Genomic DNA, 16,267 nt, shown 5'->3' on the forward strand with positions numbered 1-16,267 from the left:
TCGTATGTTTGCCGATTTGTGGCCTTATAGCACGAAAACAGCACAAGCCAGGAATACTGAAATGGTGCAATCAGTGAGGAGACAAGTCCTGCTTACACCACCGGCGATCACGTGGCACAAGTGCAAATTTGGGCACCTCCGTTGCGGATATATTTTATAGTGAAATATTCAATTGTACATAACTTTGTAAGTTTAAGTCCGATTGGATTAGAATTTGGTGGGTTGATGAATTGTTAAGCGACATGAACGAATGCGGCACGTTTGTTGCAGTGCGCCACGTTTGTCTCAAAGCGCCATTTTTGCCACAAAGTGCAGAATGTGCGTTATTTTGTCGAAAATTGGACGATTAGGATGCGCTGTAATTAAGGGATGGCTGCTTAAACGGTAGATATGAATGCACCACATTTGCCGCAGGGCGCCATATTTGTGTTAATGCGTCAGTGTTTGCTTTTCACTTTTGCCTACGGCGGGCGTTTTTGCGGCGGTGTTTGCGTTTTTTCGGTGTTTGCGTTTGGCGGCAGGCGGCCGTTTTTGCGTTTTTTGCGGTGTTTTTGTTTGGCGGCGGGCGGCCGTTTTTTTTGCGGCGTTTTGCGGTTGGTGGCGGGCGGGCGTGCGTTGCGGGCGTTTTTTGCGGCGGTGTTTGCGTTTGTTGCGTTTTTTGTGTTTGGCGGCGGGCGGGCGGGCGATGCGGGTGTTTTGCGGTGTTTGCGTTTGGCGGTGGGCGGCCGTTTTAGCGGCGGTTTGCGGCGGGCGGCCGTTTTTTGCGGCGTTTTGTAGTTTGCGGCGGGCGGCCGTTTTTTGCGGGGTTTTGCGGTCGCCGGCGGCCGGGCGTTATTTGCGGTGTTGCGGTTTTAGGCGGGCGGCCGCGTTTTGCGGCGTTTTGCCTTTGGCGGCGGGCGATGCGGGCGATTTTTTGTGGCGGTGGTATTTGCGTTTTTTGCGGTGTTTGCGTTTTGCGGCGGACGCGCGTTTTTGCGGCTTTTTTTTCGTTTCTTTTTCTGCGGTTTTGTGCGTGCGGGCGATTGTTTTTTGTTTTTTTTTTTGCGGCTTTTGCGTTGGCGTTTTGAGCGTGCGTTTTGCGAGTTTTGCGGTTTTGCGTTTTGCGGCGGGCGTTTACAAAGGTGCTTGCTCAAACAACCTGCGGTCCCGCGATGCGGAGCCCGGCATCGCAGATGCCGGTAATGATAACATCCCAGCAAAGTTACTAAAGATGACCGCCATCATAATTAAAACCCCATTAACTAAATTATTTAACATGTCTCTATCTCAAGGAATTTTCCCAACATCATGGAAAAAAGCAATCATACATCCAATTTTCAAGAAGAAAGGTTCTAACTCCGATCCAGTCAATTATAGGCCTATCAGTTTGCTTCCTTGTATATCTAAAATCCTTGAAAGAATAGTTTTCCAAAAAAATATATGAACATCTCACCGAAAATGATCTACTATCCGATAAACAAAGCGGGTACCGCCCTAAGCATAGCACTCAAATTCAACTTATTCATTTCATTAACAATAGATATCATGTATTGGACCAAGGCAGCGACTTAACAGCTATTTACCTAGATATAAGCAAATATTTCGACAAAATTTGGCACAGAGATCTCCTTTTTAAATGTGAAAAACAATGCGGTCTTCCTGAACTCTCATCAACTGGTTATCTTCTTATCTCTCAAACAGAAAACAGATAGTCAAAATTGGTGAAAAACTTAGTACCCCAAGAACCATCAACGCAGGATACCCGCAGGGGTCGGTCCTGGGACCCCTTCTCGCACTTATCTATCTTAACGACCTATCTGACATCACTAACAACGACATATTATTTTTTTGCCGACGACACTACACTTTACAAGACACACCCACACGACCCGACAACTGGACAGGATTCGCTCCAACAAGACCTACACAAAATACAGCAATTCGACAAGGACTGGACGATAACATTCAATGGTACCAAAACAATACAGCAAACATTCACACACAAACCTTCCCAAACACCACCAGTACTGCACTTTGACGGACAACAAATCCCCTGCGTGACAAGCCACAGACACTTGGGACTGACTATATCGACAGACCTTCATTTCCACCAGCACGTCAATGACACTATCCTCAACGTCAACAGAGCCCTCAGTCCACTTTATCCACTGGCGAAAATCCTCCCCAGACACATCCTTAACAACATATACCAAATTTATATCCTACCTCTATTCGACTATTGTGACATTGTGTACGACGGACTCCTGACAACTAGCGACTCACTCAGACTTGAAAAAGTACACAACAGGGCAGCCAGACTAATAACAGGAGCACTCTTCAGGACACACACACAGACTCTACTAGAAGACTTAGGGTGGACGACACTGGAAACGCGACGAGACCTCCACAAACTAACGACATTCCATTCATTCACCCACAACAGACATCACTTACCCGCAGCTATCACCTCACTCATACCTGACACAAGAGCACACACAACAGGAAGACCACTGCGAAACGCAACATCTCTAACATTGCCCCCTAACAAAACCAAAGCATACCAGAAATCCTTCATCCCTTCATCCATCAGGATGTGGAACCAACTCCCACCGGAGGTGACCTCAATCCAATCCTCCCGATCCTTCAAGCGTGAAATACACCAGCGCTGTGGCGCAGCTTCGCCGCAGTTTTACTACGATCTTGGTTCCAGATCAGCGAACGTGTTTCATGCAAGGTTAACCCGCGCCCTGCTGGGGGTGCTGGATTTCCACGCCCTGCTGGGGGGGGGGGTGTTTGAACACCCCCCCCCCCTTGTAACTCGGCTCCTGGGCCACGTAGCGATACGCGGAAGGCGGCGTTCGAAAGAGCGTAAAAAATAATGACGAAATCACTTCGGTCAATTTTTTGGTCAGGTCAAAGGTGAGGTCACCAGAGGTCATTGAATGCAAAATTTCGCCGATTTCCAGGTCGAATGTCGAAAATTTCCAAGAAGCCAACGCATAACTCGGGAACCAATAGAGCTACAGCGCCCCGGAAAAGCGCATTCGATAGCCCTATTAACGCCCTTTCTGAGTAATTCTCTCAGATTTGACCTAACGTCAACGGTTTTGCCTGCAGGGGGCAAAAACTGCAAAAATAGCCGATTTTTTTAAAACAGTTTTTCTGCAATAACTTTTGACCCAAGCCTTGTACGAGCTTACTTTTACCGGCATCGTGTTCCTCTCGTCAAGACGCATCGAATGAACTATAACTTGACCTTGAAAGGTCAACTTGAAAATTTGACCTCAGGTCAAGGTCATGACCTGACCGGAAAGGGTCATGTTGCATATCAGTCGATCCGTATCGTCGAGCTGAACACATCTAAGGCGTTTTCATCGCTCTAGCGTGCCTCTATCAAAAGTTATTTGCGAAAAACTGTTAGATACCATTCGTGACCTAAGATGACCTCAGGGCATAAACAAGGGTCACGGACACCATTTTTAAGTTCAGTGTGTCTAAACCACTTGTAATTCGGTGTTTGGGAGTGTTTATAATGTCTTTCTTCCAAAAGAGGCGCATTTCAATTTTCTCCCATTGTGTATTGTTCATTTTGACAAATGTTTACTTTAATGAAAAACAATATCAAATTCTTATCTGTATTCAATGTAAACGCGTTTCGATTATTTCTTTATCAATACATTGATACAATACAGATAATGAAAACACACGATTCAATGTGGGTGAACGCGAGCGATGAGATTGATATTTCAAACATTATGACCTATTCACGTGGCAAAACTTTCTGTTCCCTCCATAAAATTCTACCCAAAATTGGTGCCAATGAGTAATCTCCTCTTTTTGAGTTGATGTTTGGCAAACATTCAATCACCGCAGCTTCGATCAGTTTTCGTCGATTTTTCCCTTTTCCGCTCCATAGAATTCTTGCGTCTTTCCACTTCGGTAAATGGTTTTGTTCCTCTATATGAATAACGAAAGAGCTTGTATCTTTGTGGTTTCGAACGTCTCTTTTATGTTCGTCTATTCTCTTCTTCATTCCTCGATATGTTTCGCCTATATAAGATTTGGAACACCCCCCGCACGGAACTCTGTAGACGACGCTGTCCAAACTTTCGTCCGCCGTTCTCTTCTTGATTATATCTTTAGTCTTAAGACCGGTCCTTTCCAGAAGTATGACGCCTGCCTGTCTTAAGGCCTTAGATATGATGTCTGTATTTTTGCTGCCTGGTACTACTATCGTTCTATGGTGTTCTATGTGAAGATTATATACACTACCTCTCGGCACACGGTGAAAGGGTGAAATCCGGGGTGGTGATTGGCTTTTTCTTACGCGCGTATCGGATTTGCAGTCCCGATTACATCGATGACGAGATCGATCACATATTCGATTCATTTAAAAAACTTCAATATCCAAAGGCGTTCTTAATCAAATGCCTACGAAGAGCAAAACTAATACGAAGAAGGTCATCTGGGTCACTGAACAATAGAAAAAGAGAACACCATAGAACGATAGTAGTACCAGGCAGCAAAAATACAGACATCATATCTAAGGCCTTAAGACAGGCAGGCGTCATACTTCTGGAAAGGACCGGTCTTAAGACTAAAGATATAATCAAGAAGAGAACGGCGGACGAAAGTTTGGACAGCGTCGTCTACAGAGTTCCGTGCGGGGGGTGTTCCAAATCTTATATAGGCGAAACATATCGAGGAATGAAGAAGAGAATAGACGAACATAAAAGAGACGTTCGAAACCACAAAGATACAAGCTCTTTCGTTATTCATATAGAGGAACAAAACCATTTACCGAAGTGGAAAGACGCAAGAATTCTATGGAGCGGAAAAGGGAAAAATCGACGAAAACTGATCGAAGCTGCGGTGATTGAATGTTTGCCAAACATCAACTCAAAAAGAGGAGATTACTCATTGGCACCAATTTTGGGTAGAATTTTATGGAGGGAACAGAAAGTTTTGCCACGTGAATAGGTCATAATGTTTGAAATATCAATCTCATCGCTCGCGTTCACCCACATTGAATCGTGTGTTTTCATTATCTGTATTGTATCAATGTATTGATAAAGAAATAATCGAAACGCGTTTACATTGAATACAGATAAGAATTTGATATTGTTTTTCATTAAAGTAAACATTTCTCCCATTGACTTATAATGGGGAGGTCGCAAAATTGACCTGACCTTAGGTCATCGATATCAAAATTCTGAGATGTAAATTTTGTACATGCTATTGCTCTTAGCAATCGCTGAAAGTTTCAAAGCGATCGGTCACTCGGTGTAGCTATGACAGACATTGAAAGTTTTTATGAGGTGAGGTCACTTCAAGTGACCTGGTGACCTGACCTTGAATGACCTTGGTCTGAAATTTTCACAACATGTGTAAAATTGATGTATGATAAGGTGTACCAAAAACGGCGGCGCTCCGCGCCGCCGTTTTTGAGATATTCGCGAAAAAACGACAAGGGGGGGGGGTGTTCAAACACACCCCCCCCCAGCAGGGCGCGGGTTAAGAATGGGCTTATCCCAACTGAACGCACACTTATTCAAAATCCACAGCCGTAATACTGATAGTCCTGTTTGTCTCTGTGGTCATCTAACTGAAGATATAAAACATTTTGTCCTTCACTGTCCTCTCTATCGTGACATAAGGACCCAAATGATTCATGAAACTTTACTCATCATTCCAGATTTTTCTAACCTAAGTCAAGAGGTTATTATGTATAACCAGCTCACGTCATTTCTTGTCAGGCATAATATTGTTTATGATTATCAATTTGGCTTCAGATCCAACCATTCTACATACATGCCTATTTCAATTTTGCACCAGTTTATCACTGACAATCTCATTTCCAACAATAAGACTGTTGGTGTGTACCTTGACCTTGCTCGTGCCTTTGACACGGTTAACTTCGATATATTACTGAGAAAGCTAAAAGATATGCCATATCTGACAATGCCGTTAGTATGATTTCTTCCTATCTGTCTGATAGAAGCCATCGAGTCAAGTTTAACCATGCCCTCTCTAGTGCAAGACAGCTATTGTGCGGAGTCCCGCAAGGTTCTGTTTTAGGACCTGTCCTATTTCTACTTTATATTAATGATCTTTATCAAATTTGCCCCATCGCCAAATTTTTGCTCTTTGCAGATGATACGGCGGTCTTTTATTCCGCGCCGTCCAAACCTGAATTGCAAGATATGATAAACCAATCGTTTCCTAGGATTACTTCATGGCTGCATGCTAACAGGCTCTCTCTATCGATTCAGAAGACTGCATATCAGGTTTACTCTAATGACGATGCAGACATTAACATATGTATCCCTGTTTCAAAAGGTGAAATAACGCATGCCAGCACAGTAAAATACTTGGGAGTACTCATAGACGAAAATCTCAAATTTAAATCCCACATTAGCAAAGTGACAGGTATAGTTAGTCGTCAGACTGGTATCATTGGCAGAGCCAGATACCTGCTTAATAAAGAATTATCAACACTGCTTTACAACTCACTTATCCAACCTTATCTTACCTACTGCGCATGTATTTGGGGCTCTAATTATCGTACGTCTCTTCAACCAATCATCGTTGCGCAGAAACGTGCTATCCGCATTGTAGCTGGGGTTTCCCCCGGAACACATAGCTCCCCTCTCTTCAAAGAGCTCAAGCTGCTTAAGTTTGATGATCTAGTTAAATACCAACTCCTCTGCATCCTTCATGACTACCTTCGTGGGAAGCTTCCAAATATCATGGCCACTAAATTCATTTTAAGTAACCCATTGCGTGAAACACGTAGTAATCAATATTTCTCTGGGCAAGTGCTATCGCTGTCAGGTCGTGTTATACCCAACCACAGATTGCGTAATTACTATCAGTTTACTCTATTTGCCAGAGCTCCGGGAATCTGGAATAATATCATTGCTAGTAAAATACCCGACATTCATGATGTTCCATTGAGTAAGTCACTTTTCAAGAAAGTTACGAAGTTAATTTTCTTTGACCAATATTAACAACTAATTAAGTTACTTTTAAGTCATCCACCAGGCTCGTTCACACAATTTACGTTATTCATCTTAACTTTGCGTTTGTGGGCAGGGCCTCAGGAATCGTTGCAGCCCTATACCCTGTCCACAGCGCCTGATTTCATTGAACTTGGTTTACTTCACTTCTTTCTGTCAGAGTGGTCACTCGGTCTCACTTTCTATTGTAACATCCTATCTCGCCTTCTGCCTCGGCCGATGTCATGACTTGCGTTAAAGGGAGATAATGAGCTTTCTTTTTTCTTTAATAAAAATTACTCGACATCTATACTATTTCTACTGTAGTTTCTATAAAATATGAAAATTTCCTAGCACATTTTCGTATGTGAAAAAGGTTTTTTATTTTTGCAAAAAAGAAGCAGTACTTGCAGTACTTGTAACACCCACCGAAATGCGTTATCCTTCTTGTCCTTCTCTATAAAAAAAGTCGCAGTATATGGCGCTTTTGTTTCAAACAGCGACGCTTGGGTTTTTGTTTATGTTATCGCCTTGTCGTTGCTTGGTTGTAAGGATTCTAATTTGAATTAGAGTTAATTCGGTTTAGAATTAATTAGATTCGTACATAGTGCCTACTCTTCTTTGTTTCCAAGTATTATTTTGCGCCACAAATGAACGGCATGCGCCAGAAACGCAGCCAAATCTTGCGATTGCGACTACGAAATTCATTATTTTGGCCTCAGAGCCTGAAGCGAAAAATACAAGCATATTTATTTCAAAAAGACTTCAGGTTTGTCGAACGGTGTTATGAGAATTTTGATAACAGTACTGCATAAGTTTTTCAGTGATGCCGCAAAAGTGTTGTATCTATCTTCTTTTATTGTGCAGTCGGCGGGACCGATTCAAAATTGAGTCGTTGCTACTAAAATAGCAGCACATGGCCTCAGATGATGAACAGGAAAAATAGTTGCGTAAATTTAGACATAAACCACCCCCAAACCATGAATATCTTTTGAAGGCACTATAGACGACCATTAACTAACTAGATGTGATGAAGATCAAATGTAAGGAATACGCTCATTTTACAAAATTACATGCAAGTACCAAAAAGTGATGTAAGTACTTATTCAACGGTCATTTTCAGCGCTCCCCGCTAACGTGACTTCAAGTTGAGATATTTGCGGCAAGGTACCGCATTGAGCAAAATGGTTTTAATTTACATTATAACTTGTTGTGTTTTGTCAGAAAATGATCCTAACTCAGATTTTGTGGAAAAAGGTCATTATCTCCCTTTAATCACACACATCCCCGTTCTCCAGACTCCACCAGCCCGCGGCGTTGACAGCTAGTTGCGCCGCCCATCATCGGCACTCCAACCGGCGACCTGATGTGGCCGGGTCTCCGCCGCTGCGGCGCTGGCGCCCCGGTGACTGTTCCGCTGCGGCGCTGGCGATCCGAGAGTCCCGCTGCGGCGCCGGCAGTCCGGGAGTGCACCACTGCAGCACTGACAGCCCGTGGTGCTGAGCCACTGCATCGCCTGCAGCGCGGGCGTTGTACCACTGCAGGTACTGCAGCACCGGCGGCGGCGCCGTCAACGCGAGGGTTGCACCACTGCATAACCAGCAGCCCGTCAACTGTATCACTGCAGTACCGTCAGCCGTGGGGCTGAACCGCCGCAACACCGACTGCCTGAAGGATCCATCGCCGCTGCGCTGGCGGCCCGAAGGCTGTACCGTCGTGTCACCGTCAGCTCGAGGGCTGTGCCGCTGGGTCTCTGATCTCCTGTATCCTTGCCAGCCGGTGGCGCCATCTATCTATTCACTATGTTTTTGTTCGTTGACTCAAACTACATACCTTATTTGCCTATTTTTTCTGTATTGATTAATAAACCGCCGGTGGAAACCGGAAGAGAGAGAAGAGCAGAAAATCACTGTCTATCTCAAAGGAATTAACTTAAATGAGCGAGAACAACAGCAAATTGCAAACATTTTCCAACGATTCATCCGTAACACCAAACGCTTTTCATTTTAGATTCCTTGGCGGGCGCCGGCAGCTGACGGCGGCTGATGGCGGACCTGGGCGTATGCCGCTGCGTGGACGGCGGCCGCACCTCTTTCGACTTTGCCTCTGCTTACCGGGCGGGGTGCGGCCGGCGGCTGCGCGGCGGTGGGCGCCCGGTTTGCCTATACGGACGGGCTGTGTGGGTGGCGGGAGGGGTGCTGGTCGGTGTCCGGAGGCGGTCGTTTTATCTTTGATTTATTTTCGGTATTCTGTTGGAGAGGTACCTTGAGTTAAGCAGTTTTGCTTTTGTGCCAATCCATCTGTATCATCATCTCACAATGCATGTCCATGATCGAAAATAAATAAACAAACAAACAAACAAACGAGCGGCTGGGGACGCGACTCCCGGACTGGCTCGGGACGGCGGCAACGGGGGCTCACTAAGCCGAAAGGGGGAAGTGTGTGGGGCCGTGGCCGGCTCCCCGGCGTGACCGGTGACGTCACCTGGCTGACCGGTGACGTCACCGGTCGGCTGACCCGGCCGAGGTCGGGGCGGCGGCCGGCGGCCGGGAGGAGGGGCGGCAGTGGGCGCCGGACGCGGAGCCGAGTCGGTGACGCGCGCGCACGGGTTATACCCCCCGGAGACTTTTACCGGGGTTACATGAGCAAGTAAATGCGTATCAGGAACGGATTTTCCTATTCGCTCACCATTGTAGTCCGTTTGTAATGCGCATTAACTCTGCTCATGTAACCCCGAGCTTTGTGATGGTTCGGGTGCCTGCTGGATAATACAAGAGTACCTGAGGAACTCCGGAGTCTCGCCTAACAGACGCGCCGTCCTGCTGAAACCAGTACTGGAGACGCGTGGCTTGGTGACGCACAGCCGGCCAGACGACGGATTTCAGCATCTCCAAGTAGGCGGCAGCGGCACCGTCCACGGCTCCGTTAAACCAATGCACTTGACAGGCACGTATCCAGGATTTCGCTCAGGGGGGGGGGGGGGGCGACAGCCGAGAAGGGCCCGGAGGTCAGCCAAAAGGGGCCCCACAGCGACTGCCTATCCTGGCATGTAAACTAAAAATTCGAGAATGTCGAAAAAACAGCAAATTTACGATAGAATTTGGCATTGTAAATGAAAATGCATTGTCTTGCGTTTCTCGACCTTGATAACATGTTTGCAGTTAGCTTCCGTTGAAGTTCGTTTTTGCAGTTCACTTCCGTTGAAGTTCGTTAACCCGCGCCCGGCCGGGGGGGGGGGGGGGCTGTTTGAACACCTCCTCCGTGCGGTTTTGCGTGGATATAAAAAAGAGGGATGAATCTTATCTACAGATATGAAAATTTTACACCCAGGTCGCTCAAGGTCAGGTCACCAGACCACGTCAAGTGACCTCACCTCAGAAAAGGTTAGAATGCTCGCCATAGCAACACCGACTGAACGATCGGCTTGAAACTTTTAGTGATTGATAAGAGGGGCATTCCACGATAGATCGTACCAGGCCCGTCACCCTCATCTCTCAGATTTTAATGAAAATCGGTCCTAGGGGTAATCATAGGCCCCAAAGACGCCTGGCAAAATATCAGACTTCTCAGATCAAAACTTTTTGAGTTATATTGAATTACATTTTTTGAACTTCGGTATGTAACGGTGAGTTTGATGGCCTATAACTCAAAAACGGGTTAAGCAACCAACAAAAAGTAAACAACACTAAGCTTGCGATGAATCAAAAATTAATATTACCATTTAAAAATTCCAAAGAAAAAATTTCATTGTTGAGCAAAAACCTTAATCTTTTTTCATTTGCCTCTAATGACTTTTGGGACCAAAATTTTTCACATTTTTATTTTTTCAAAATAATCTTCATGTCATTGCAAATCGACATGCAGAAAATTAGAAAGGTGTTCTTTCTATAAGTTCCTCATTTTCCCGCAAACAAAATGGGTTTCGGAGGGGTTGATACGACCCCAGCACGCCGTTTCGCTTCTAATAGAGCTAGAGCCTCGCGGAAAAAAGGAGCGTGTGTGCCGTTACAAGTCGCAGCGATTGGTACCCGATTTCAAGGTCTCAGGTTAACCGGTAGCGTCTGAGGTCAGGTCACGTGACTGAAGTTACGGGTTCGGTTTTTAGTAAATAACTTCGCAAAAAATGGCCGCAGAGCCGCGATTTTGGCATCATTGTGTTCGCCTAGCTCAGGTGCATCGAATGGTATACTTTTTGCTAGAGTGAGGTCAACTTAAGTAGTTGACCTCGGGTCAAGGTCAGGTCAGAGCCCCTCAGGTCACGAAGCTGGGCAAAGGGTATCATATGGCATATCATGCGATTCGGAAGGTCTTCCCGAGTCCATTGGTGGCTTTCCCGACTCTCTAGCTCCATTTGATCGGGAGTTATTGACGAAAAACTCGTACGACCCTAGTGACGTCATAAATGACGTCACGCAAGGTTAACAATGCAAAAGTAAAGCATTGGACTTTGCAAGGAGTGTATGAAATCACGATACCATGTACGTAGGATAGTTTTAGATCATTCTCGGCGCCAAAATAACAGTTTTTATATTTCCCCATTGATTTATAACAGTGATGTCACGCGACCGACCTGACCTCATGTAACCTTGAAAAATTCCCAGATATACAAGTTGTGAGACCTCTGGAGGACACCATGTATGCGTCCTGTAACTTTCATCTCGGACAGCTATGGTCATTGGCGTCCAAAACAATGTCAGAACCAAACAGCCTTTTTCACCCTCGCGCTTATAGGAAAGAGGGTTGAATGAACCCTCTTTTCACTTTTTTTCAGATGACTCAGACTTGAATTGAAATTTCAGTAACCCGTGATGTCACTAAGCAGCTTTACCACGCCATTTGTAAGCTCCCCTCCCGAAATCACTATTCGAAACCGTTATCGTGACGTAAAATAAATACATTTATAGAAAGAACACCTTCCTAATTTTTTGCATACTTCTTAACAATGAGCCAAATATTTTTTTAAAGAAATAAAATTTCAAAAAAAATTGGTCCCAAAGTCCAAAAAATACAAATGAAAGAAAACTCGATATGTCATATATCAAAAATAGCGTATTTTTCGAAATTTCAAAAATACATATTAATCTCTGTTTCATTGCAAGTTCAATGTTATATAATATTTGGCATTTGAATAATCCGTCTTAGAGTTACAGCCCGCCAAACTTAGCGCTGCAAAGCAAGATCCAAAAAATGTTATACACCATAACTCAAAAAATACTTATCTGATAAGCCTGAAATTGTTACAGGTGGATTCAGAGCCCCTGATTACCCCTGAGACCAATTCTCGTCAAATTCCGAGAGATGAGGGTGTCAAATTGGAAAAAAGTGGTACGATCTATCGTGGAATGCCCCAAGAGTAACAGTATGTATAAAATGATTATCTCGAAATTTGCATACCGGTGGTGACATAAGGTCAAGTCAATTTTTGCGCCCTCTCCATTAGGTTTTATAAATGTGAGAAAATCGAAAGGTGCCTCTTTAAGGCAAACGTCATCCTAGGCACCCTCAATCACCTGGTTACATCAAAAATGACAACCTAAATCGGAAATTTGTACCCGTGACCCCTCCTTATGTCTATGGGGTCATCTCAGGTCACGAAACGTCTCCACAGCTTTTGACAATAGCATTTGTTAGAGACACGCTAGAGCGTTGAAAACACCTTAGATGTGTTCAGGCCTTATCGACGATACGGTTTGACGAATGTGCAACATGACCTTTCAGGTCAGGTCACCTTGAATTTAGTTCAAATTTTCTAAATGACCTGATAAGGTCAAATTATATGTAGTTCATTCGACGCGTCTCGACGAGAGTAACACGATGCTGACAAAAGAAATGTCGTGCCTTTTCCTGAGTCGAAAATTGTTAAAGAAAAAGTGTTTCATAAAAACGACTATTTTAAAAGTTTTTTTTTTCTCTCAAGAGGCTAAACCGTTAACCCGAGCACCGACGGGGGGGGGGGCTGTTATCCGCCCCCCCTTAAGGTTATCGTGAATAGCGGGAAAACCGCGACGCGTAGCGCCACGAAATTTGGCATGACTATTTTCTCATTAATTTTACACATGGTGTGCAAGTTTGAACCTCCTAACTTTTAAGGTCAGATCACCAGGTTACTTCGAATGACCCAACCTCAAATCACTTTTTTGCAACTTTGTCACGTCGTGTCAGAGCTACAGTAGATAACGGAGTATGATTCGATGCGGATTGACGAGAGGATCACGATGGTGCCCTTAGTTTGTTCCTAGCTTGGCTAATTCGAAAGTTATTCGAGAAAAACTCTTCATATCTAGCGCCGCCATTTTGACTTTTTTTTACCCCTGTGACGTCATCTTTGACCTGATCTGGAAATGACCTAATTAAAAATTGTAGACCTTGTCCGTGCGTACCCCATGCCGTTTAACGCTTGTCGCTATCTTGCTTCGTTCTTGAGATCTCAGGGGGCGGGCGGTCATCCGCCCCCCCCTCCGTCGGTTCTAAGTTGGCGCGGACCCCCGTCGGTGCGCGGGTTAATCGCAGGTCAATTCTGAGAACAGTTTACGGAAAGAACGTTAAAAGAACTATTGAATGCGTTTTTTTTTTGTGGCGCTGCAGCTCTGTTTGTACCCGGGTTATGCGCCGGAGTTGTCAAACAATGTTGAAATAGGCAAAATGTGACCTTTGCTGACTTATGGTGACCTGACCTTTGACCTGACCTAGAAAATGACCGAGTTACTTTCGGCATGATTTTTTACGCTCTTCCGAATGCCACGTACGCTTACGTGTCGCTACGTGGCCCAGGAGCCGAGTTAGAGAGAGAGGGTGTTCAAACGCCTCCCCCACCGCCTGTCCCAAACGCCATCCGTGGCGCAACTATGGAGCTCATTTTGTTCGGAGAACTGTAAACAGGAGCAGCCCCATGAGGTCAGTCGAAAGGGTCTCATCATCGGCTGTTGCCTGTTCCTCGGGCCCCATGGCCTGGGCAGGGCCTTCTCAGCGGGCCCTTCCGTTTCTGGGGCCCGGCCAGGACAAGCTGTTTCTGAGACTGGGCACGGAAGTGTATATCTGGGCTCGCTTTCTTGATACGTTGTCGAGGCCGAGGGACCAATACTTAAGCTCAAAAGCCTGCTTCAAGGCTTTCTGAGCGGGCCCTTCCGCTTTTGTAGACCTCCCGGGCCCCCGGTTGTCATTGGCTTGGCCCGGTCCGCTTGTGGGGCCCGGCTAGGGGCCCATATGAGCACCGGCAAGACCCTATGGGCCCTTTTTGGACCCGAAAGCCTGGGCAAGCTCTTCTCAGCGGGCCCTTCCACATCTAGGGCACAGACAGGCCCTGTGACTGGGCACGGAAGAGGATTTTTTCGGATCCGCTAACCATAACTTCTCCGGGGCCAATTAGCTCAAAAGCGGTACCTTTGGGCCCGATAAGGGACCCGTTTGGAGTCCGGCAGGGCCATAGGGGCCCTTCCTCAAGCTCGAAGGCTCGAGCATATCCTTCTGAACGGGTCTTTCCGCTTTTGGGGCCCTGCCGGGCTCCAAATTGCCCTCGCTCTGCCCAAAAGTGGGCCGAAGGGCCCAGTTACGGACCTGTTTGTGGCCCGGCAGGGCCCCAGGGGCCCATCCGCGAACCAAAAAATTCGAACAAATCCTTCTGAACATGCCCTTCCGCTTTTTGGCCCAGCCGACCCCAAATTGTTCCTGGCTAGGGCCCAAAGCGGGCCCTTCGGGCCCGCTTTCTTGCTGCCTAGCGGGCCCTCCCGGGCCCGCTTTTGGGGCCCGGCAGGGCCCAGGGGGGGGGGCGTCCGCCCCCGTCGCCCCCCCCCTTGGATACGTCCCTGGCACTTGAAGGCACTTCCCATCGACGATGCCCAACCAGGCCATGACCCCGTGTGCCTTCTTGCACTCGACGATCCTGTGTGGGTTCTCAGGAGCCCATACCACCGTGTTCTTTCTGTTAATGCCTGCTGGAGAACGAGCCATTTCTCGTCACTGCACAAGACTCGCTCGAACCAACTCTCGTCGTGTGTGAGCCAGAACTCACATGCCGCCAGTCTCAGACTGTTTATTGGCTGATGACAGAACCTGGCGCAGGTGAGGACGGTATGGTTTCCACTTGAGGACCCTTCTTAACATCTTCCACACTTTTCCCAAAGACATCCCCAGTGCATTGGCGGCTGATCTGACGTGAGCCTTTGGATGATCTGTGAAGTACTTTTGAACCAAGGCCATCTATAGAAGGTACAGTCACGCTCACGCCCCCGCCGACCAATCAGAGACAGATCCTGAGTGACGTCACCCCTGATGCTCGCCAGGGGTACTCCATTCCTTTACAACGTAAAAATGACTAACTTCATTTGAAGATTGTTGGTGACACTCTACACGTATCGCTCAGCCGTTGATGTCATTGGAAAGTCCAACCAATTTTCTAGCGATAAAAAAGAGCAGCAATATGCTAAGAAATGGCCGGTTTTAAAGATATAGACGATTTAAAAATCCTCTGCAGTTGCAGGAAAGCAACGTAAAAACGCATCGAGCTTATATTTTTACTATGAATAAATCATTTTTCATTAAGTTTTTAGATATGGAATCGATTTATTCAACAACTTTATTACAATATTTTTATTACTAGGAACTTTATTTCAAAATAATATTTTCAAAAATGGCAACTGTTGGCAAGTAGCTTTGAAGCGATTGTGGCGCACCACGCCATTTTTGTCCTGAGGCCCCCTTATGATGTCATCAAAAGTGGAGTGACAACTGACATGGGCCTGTTTTGAACTCTCTTCACTTCATCGGGGGGAGCCGGAGGTCGGCCCGGGGTCAATGGTCGCACAGAGGCGGTCAGTTTGAAGCGCTGAACCAGCCTGCTGAATGCAAGTAAGTTTGGAACTTTTCTGTTGCTATCTCGATAAAAGTGGAGCCGAAATGCCCTACGTACTTGTGTAAATGACTTCACTTCGCCATACTTCAGAACGATCCAAATGGACTGTTCTTGAGTGAATGGGCTGTTGCATTTGAAGCTCCGGGAAAGGCTAGATGGAAAAGAGGCCATATATGTCAACTACAATAAAAAATATTGGGCAATATTGACAAAACACAAAATGTACCGGTATCCTGCACATAAATATGCACGTGCAAGTAAAATATTTGGTTTTATATTTCCACGTGACGCATTTATTTCTATATCACTCCAAAATGATCACCCGGTATCATTATATGATTCTATGATTGTATAATTCAACACAATAGTATAATTGTGCTGAATTCTTATTTTTAAAATTACGGCACATTTATCAACATCTTTCCTGATGTAAAGCTCTGAG

The 16,267-nt window shown here is 45.7% G+C and overlaps 1 long non-coding RNA gene across 1 annotated transcript; it reads left to right on the forward strand.

Annotated features, from left to right (window-relative positions):
* Nucleotides 1-6,802: 6,802 nt before the first annotated feature.
* LOC122387760 lies at nucleotides 6,803-8,720 on the forward strand. Its single transcript, XR_006257667.1, has 2 exons — nucleotides 6,803-6,936; nucleotides 8,276-8,720. It is a non-coding gene; the product is annotated as an uncharacterized LOC122387760 (long non-coding RNA).
* The last annotated feature ends 7,547 nt before the right edge of the window (nucleotides 8,721-16,267 follow it).

This window comes from Amphibalanus amphitrite, unplaced genomic scaffold (genome assembly GCF_019059575.1).
Source record: "Amphibalanus amphitrite isolate SeventyFive unplaced genomic scaffold, NRLGWU_Aamphi_draft 000297F_arrow, whole genome shotgun sequence".
Classification (NCBI taxonomy): Eukaryota; Metazoa; Arthropoda; class Thecostraca; order Balanomorpha; family Balanidae; genus Amphibalanus; species Amphibalanus amphitrite.